The sequence below is a fragment of the Mesoplodon mirus genome, assembly GCF_964341445.2.
Source record: "Mesoplodon mirus genome assembly, chromosome: 12".
Taxonomy (NCBI): Eukaryota; Metazoa; Chordata; class Mammalia; order Artiodactyla; family Ziphiidae; genus Mesoplodon; species Mesoplodon mirus.
The window spans coordinates 82,839,080-82,846,278 of record NC_138988.1 but is presented as its reverse complement, the minus strand read 5'-3'; positions in this window follow the sequence as shown (position 1 = coordinate 82,846,278).

Genomic DNA, 7,199 nt, shown 5'->3' with positions numbered 1-7,199 from the left:
CACACAATGTCCTGGACACCCTAGTGATGGGGGGGGGGCGGAGTGGAAGAACATTGAGGGGGATGAGGGAGGGGCCTTCTGTCCCTGACAACCCCTGGGGAGGTGGCGAGGAAGAAGGACAGTGTGGCTGGAGTGCAAGTGATAGAAGGGGGAACGGGGCCCCTGGGAGCAGTCCCAGTCCTGTTGTTGTTGTGGTCTCTCCTTTCTAGAGGTGGGAACTGCAAGGTGGCTGCCCTATGCCCTGGGGGCGGGGTGGGGTCAGGACCTGGAAACAGAGGTGTGGGGTGATGAGAGATCTCCTATTCCTCTTGCATGGAGAGGATGCTTGTTTGGCGAGGTCAGTACAGATGCTTCTCAGAGAATCTGCACGCTTTCACCCACTCATCTTGGCAGAAGGAACACAGGGGACTTCTGGGTCTACCCTTGGCCCTTGCTGGGCTGTTAGTTTTCTCCTTCTGGGAAATGGGGAAGATGCTGGGCTGGTTTGGGGGGAAATCTAGGCCTTCTTTTGGAGGGGAACGTGTAAGATCGTCATCAGTGATAAACGAGCATTGTCTCCACTAAATTTTGCAGTCTGGATTATCCATAGCAAATACTGCATTTGTGTGGGTTCCTCTCCTCCCATGTCCCCCTCCCTCCACCGCAGAGGTCCCTGGGATGCAAGGAATGCCAGTCATTGAATTAAAAATTGGAGTAAATAAAATCACAAAAGAGAATGCAGGGCCCTGACTCATTCAACCTTCTTGAGTCAACCCAGGACAGCTTTGGGGTCAGCCACATACCCAGTTCCTCTAGCAGCTCAGAGAACTGAGAGTCCAGGGTGGTTAGAGGTGTCATCAGCAGCTGTGCACAGCCCCAGCATTGAGGCACTCACAGCCCAGCCTGGTGCACCCTGAGTACCTGTCCACGCCAATAAGTATACTTTGCCAGCACAATTTTTTAAAATTACTAACTTTTTATTTTGAAATAATTTAAAACTCACAGAAAAGAGGCAAGAATACTAAAAATTATTCCAGGATATTCTTCACTCAGATTCACCAATTGATATCATTTGACCACATTTGCTTTATCATTATTTTTCTAAATACACATTAGTATTTTTTTCTGAACCATTTGAGAGTAAGTTGCACACAATATATCCCTTTCCTCATAAATACATCGGTGTGAATTTCTTAAGAACAGGAACCTTCTTTTTTTTTTTAGAGATGTTATTTTTATTTTTTCTAAAGGTTTATTAATTAATTAATTAATTAATTATTTTTGCCTGCGTTGGGTCTTCGTTGCTGCACACGAGCTTCCTCTAGTTGCGGCAAGCGGGTCTTTCTCTTCCTTGCAGTGCGCGGGCTTCTCATTGCGGTGGCTTCTCTTGTTGCAGAGCATGAGCTCTAGAGCGCAGGCTCAGTAGTTGTGGCGCACGGGCTTAGCTGCTCCGCGGCAAGTGGGATCTTCCTGGACCAGGGCTCAAACTCGTGTCCCCTGCGTTGGCAGGTGAATTCTTAACCACTGCAGCACCAGGGAAGCCCCAAGAACCTTCTTTTACATAACCACAGTACAGCCATCAAAATCAGGAAACTTAGAGTGATACAATACTATTAGCTAATCTACAGTCCATGCTCAAAATTTGCCAATTGCCTCATAATGTCCTTTATAAAGCTTTTTTTCTTGGTCCTGAATCTAATCTAGGATTATGCATTGCATTTATTTGTCATGTCTTTTCAGTCTCCTTTATTTTAACAAGATAAAAGGATACAGTTCCTTAGATTTTGTCTTTCATTATACTGATAGTTTTGAAGGATACAGTTCAGTTACTTTGCAGACTGTTCCTAAATTTAGGTATGTCTGCTATTTCTTCAGTTTATTCATTTCTGACCAGGAATACCACAGAAGTGATGTTGTGTCCTCTGTACAATACACCAGGAGACACGTGAGCCAATATCATTCTTTTTTTAAAAAAAATTAATTATTTTATTTTTGGCTGCATTGGGTCTTTGTTGCTACGTATGGGCTAAGCGGGGGTTACTCTTTGTTGTGGTGCGTGGGCTTCTCATTGTGGTGGCTTCTCTTGTTGCGGAGCACGGGCTCTAGGCGTGCGGGCTTCAGTAGTTGTGGCTCGTGGGCTCTAGAGCACAGGCTCAGTAATTGTGACCCACGGGCTTAGTTGCTCTACGGCATGTGAGATCTTCCCGGAGCAGGGCTCGAACCCGTGTCCCCTGCATTGGCAGGCAAACTCTTAACCACTGCACCACCAGGGAAGTCGGAGCTAGCTTCATTCTTTTTTTTTTTTTTTTTTTTTTTTTTGCGGTATGCGGGCCTCTCACTGTTGTGGCCTCTCCCGTTGCGGAGCACAGGCTCTGGACGCGCAGGCCCAGCGGCCATGGCTCACGGGCCTAGCCGCTCCGCGGCATATGGGATCCTCCCAGACCGGGGCACGAACCCGTATCCCCTGCATCGGCAGGCGGACTCTCAACCACTGCGCCACCAGGGAGGCCCCTAGCTTCATTCTTAATGGTTGCCTAGTATTCCACTGTTTGGTGAACTCTAGTTCACTGAAACCAGTTTCCTATCGTAGGGCGGCACTTAGGTGGCTCTCAATCTTTAAAAATATGAGAAACTATGCTGCAATAAATATTCTTGAACTTACATACTTGAGTGGTTGTCTAGTTATTTCCTTAGGCTAAATTCCTAGAAGAGAATACTGAGCCAAAGGGTCAAAGGATAGACTTAAAAATTTTTTTGGCTTTGAGAAGAATTAGGACATATATCTACTTGTAAGTCTCCTCCATTTTTCAATATGACATATTTTAAACATTCACTGTAGTTAAATACACAGTGTCTAGCACTAGTTACATCTTTCTAAAACTACAGTCATTTGTGACCACCCACACCATACCTGCACACCACAAGTACTATAATTTGTTTTATATATTTAAACAGTCTACTCCCTGTTTTTTTTTTTTTTTTTTTTTGGCTTTGCTGCGCAGCTTCTGGGATCTTAATTCCCTGACCAGGGATCAAACCCGGGCCCTCGGCAGTGAAAGCGCCGAGTCCTAACAACTGGACCACCAGGGAATTCCACCCATTTTTAAACTTAGATTTTAAAGGGAATCTTTTTCTGTCTGATTGTAAATAGAGAGTAGGCATCAAAAAACTTCAGTGAAAGCAAAACAATGTTAGTAAATTCCAGACTGATTCTCTTCCCTGCAGAAGGAGACTCCAAGTGAGGATAGACTTTAAAGCTTTTGGTACCTAAGTGTCATTCTCCAGAAAGCAGTGCAGGACTTTATATTCTTGGTTGTAGTGTCTGCACATGCCCTTACTCTCACCAACCCTGAGAATCAGGGTTGCCATCTTCCTGACCTCACACTTTTTGTGGAAAAGTAGGCTGGGGCACTAGGCTGGGACTTGAGAGAAAGAAGAGGAAATGGTAACGGAGACAGAGAAGGAGTGGTTAGGTAGCAGGGGAATCCAGAGAGTGGTGGGCAGAAACTGAGTTTAAGGACAATGTCAGGAAGGTGCAGAACCCACTTTGTGCCTTATCTCTGCCGAAGATCTTGGGTCAGACAATGACTTCTTACACATAACACCAAATGCACAAGCAACAAAATAAACTGGACTTCATCAAAGTTAAGAACATTTGCTCTCCAAATGGCACCTCAAGAAGGTGAAAAGACAAGCAACCAAATGAGAGCAAATATTTGAAAATCATATATCAGGTAAAGGACTAGTATCCAGAATATATAAAGGAGTCATAACTTGGGACTTCCCTGGTGGCACAGTGGTTAGGAGTCTGCCTGCCAATGCAGGGGACACAGGTTCGAGCCCTTGTCCGGGAAGATCCCACATACCGCGGAGCAACTAAGCCTGTGCACCACAACTACTGAGCCTATGCTCTCCAGCCCGTGAACCACAACTACTGAGACTGTGTGCCACAACTACTGAAGCCCGCGCACCTAGAGTCCATGCTCTGCAACAAGAGCAACCACAGCAATGAGAGGCCCGTGCACCTCAGCGAAGAGTAGGTCCCACTCTCCGCAACTATAGAAAGCCCGCATGCAGCAACGAAAACCCAATGCAGCCAAAAATAAATAAATAAAAATTAAATTAAAAAAAGAACTCTTATAACTCAATAGTGACAATTTAAAAATGGGTTACAGTCCCATAAATCTCTGAACCTCTGCTCATTTTTTAGTCTATTTTCTCTCAGTTGCCAAGATTGAGTAATTTCTGTTCATCTACCTCATACCTCACTGAATCTTTCCTCTGTCTTCTCCATTTTCCTGTTAAGTCAATCCATTGAGTTTTAAATTTTGATTATTGTATTTTTAAGTTCTAAAGTTTCTGTTTGGTTCTTCTTTATAACTTCTATTTCTTTGCTAAGACTATTAATTTTTTCATCTGTTTCAAGAAAATTTTTCCTAGGGACTTCCCTGGTGGTCCAGTGGCTAAGACTCCACGCTCCCAATACAGGGGGCCGGTTTCGATCCCTGGTCAGGGAACTAGATCCTACATGCTGCAACTAAGAGTTTGCATGCCTCAACTAAAGATCCTGCATGCTGCAACTAAAAAGATTCCACATGCCACAACTAAAGATCCCGCATGCCACAACGAAGATGCTGCATGCCGCAACTAAGACCCAATGTAGCCAAGTAAATATATAAATAAGTAAATAAATATTTAAAAAAAAGAGAGAGGTTGTCCTTGCTTGTTGCAGCATTCTTAATACTTACTTTAAAATACTTGTCTGTTGTAAATATGTGTCATATATTCCAACATTTAGGTCATCTTGAGTGTTGGTGTCTGCTGAGTGTCTTTTCTTATTCAGTTTGAGATTTTCCTGGTTCTTGGTATAAGTGCTTTTCTATTGTATCCTAGACATTTTGGGTATTACGTGAGGAGACTCTGGATTTTATCTAAATCTATTTTAACAGATATCCTCTGATGCTGTGCCAGTGGGGGAAAGAGGGTGCCGCCTCATTGTTGTCAGGTGGAGGTAGAAGCCCAGTTTCCTCACTTGGCTTCTGTTGACATCTTGTTAGTGCTGGATAGGGTTGGGAGTTCAGGCTCCCTGCTAGGCCTCTTCTAACACACATTTGCTGGGAGAGTGTGAAACACATTATTACTGCTTCCATTTGCTTTCCAGTGACATTGTGATGGAGAGCTGAAAGTCCCAGGTAAAATTCCAGCTCACCAACAGGGAATAAACCTACCTAAGGGGGTAAAAGACCTGTACACAGAAAACTATAAGACACTGATGACAAGAAATTGAAGATGACACAAATAAATGGAAAGATATACTGTTCTCATGGATTGGAAGAATTAATGTTGTTAAAATGACCATACTCCCAAGGCAACCTACAGATTGCAATCTCTATCAGAATACCAATGGCATTTTTCACAGAACTAGAAAAAATAATTCTAAAAGTTGTAGAGAGACACAAAAGATCCTGAATATTCAAAACAATCTTGAGAAGGAAGAACAAGCTGGAGGTATCATAATCCTTGATTTCAGACTATAAGACAAAGTTACAGTAATCAAAACATAATGGGGCTTCCCTGGTGGCGCAGTGGTTGAGAGTCTGCCTACCGATGCAGGGGACACGGGTTCGTGCCCTGGTCCGGGAAGATCCCACATGCCGCGGAGCGGCTGGGCCCGTGAGCCATGGCCGCTGAGCCTGCGCGTCCGGAGCCTGTGCTCTGCAACAGGAGAGGCCACAACAAAGAGAGGCCCGCGTACGCAAAAAAAAACCCCAAACCAAACAAAACATAATGGTACTGGCACAAAAACATACACATAGATCAATGGAACAGCATAGAGACACCAGAAATAAACCTATGCTTATGTGATCAATTAACCTATGACAGAGGGGTGGAATAGGGAGGGTGGGATGGAGGGAGATGCAAGAGGGAAGAGATATGGGAACATATGTATATGTATAACTGATTCACTTTGTTATAAAGCAGAAATTAACACACCATTGTAAAGCAATTATACTCCAATAAAGATGTAAAAAAAATTAACCTATGACAAAGGAGGCAAGAACATACAATGGGGAAAAGGCAGTTTCTTCAATGAACTGGGAATAAGATGACACAGGAGTTACTGTTAATGCTGTGATCTGGACATTGTGATTATGTCAGAAATTTTACTATTTTTTAGAATAGTATACTGAAGTTTGTGGGGGTAAAATGACAAAATGACCAGGATTTGCTTTAAAATACTTCAGGGAAAAAAGAGGGATGGATAAAGCAAAAGTGACAAAGTTGAAAATTCTAGAATCTGGGTATGAAGAGTTGATTATATTGTTTTTATCTATTTTTATGTTAGAAAAATTTTCATAATTATAAAAAGGAACCAGATTAGAAAGAACCCAGATACCGAAAAGGTAGTTTTCAAACTAGCAGCATTGGCATCACCTGGGAGCAGGAATATCAGACTTAGCAAATAACAATACAGGATGCTGAGTAAAATTTGAATTTCAGATAAACAATAAATAATTTTTAGTATGAGTATGTATGTTCTATGCAATATTTTACTTACACTAAAAAATTGTGAAAATAGTTTGGCAGGTTTTTTTTTTAAATAAAATTAAACATGTAATTACGACCCAGAAATAGCACTCCTGGGCATTTATTCCAGAGAAATGGAGACTTACTTACACTCACACAAAAACCTGTATAAGAATGTTTATAGCAGGACTTCCCTGGTGGTCCAATGGTAAAGAATCTGCCTTCCAATGCAGGGGATGCGGGCTCCATCCCTGGTCGGGGAACTAGTTTTCCACATGCTGCCGGGCAGCTAAGTCCGCGTGCCAGAACTACTGAGCTTGTGCGCCTCAACTAGAGAGCCCATGGGCCGCAAACTACAGATTCCACGTGCTCTGGAGCCTGCGCACCACAACTAGAGAAGAGAAAACCCCCGCTCACCACAGCTAGAGAGAAGCCTGCGCACCACAAGGAAGAGCCTGCGCGGTGCAACAAATGATCCCGCATGCCTCAACGAAGATCCCGCGTGCTGCAACAAAGACCCAACGCAGTCATAAATAAATAAAATAAATAAATTAAAAAAAAAGAAATACATTATTAAAAAAAATCCAGTAGGAGGGAGAAGTGGGTGAGAGTAAATATGGTTGAAGCTGGGAGATGGGTAAGTGGCTATTTATTATACTGTCATCTTTATACTATTCTGTCTACTTTTTACA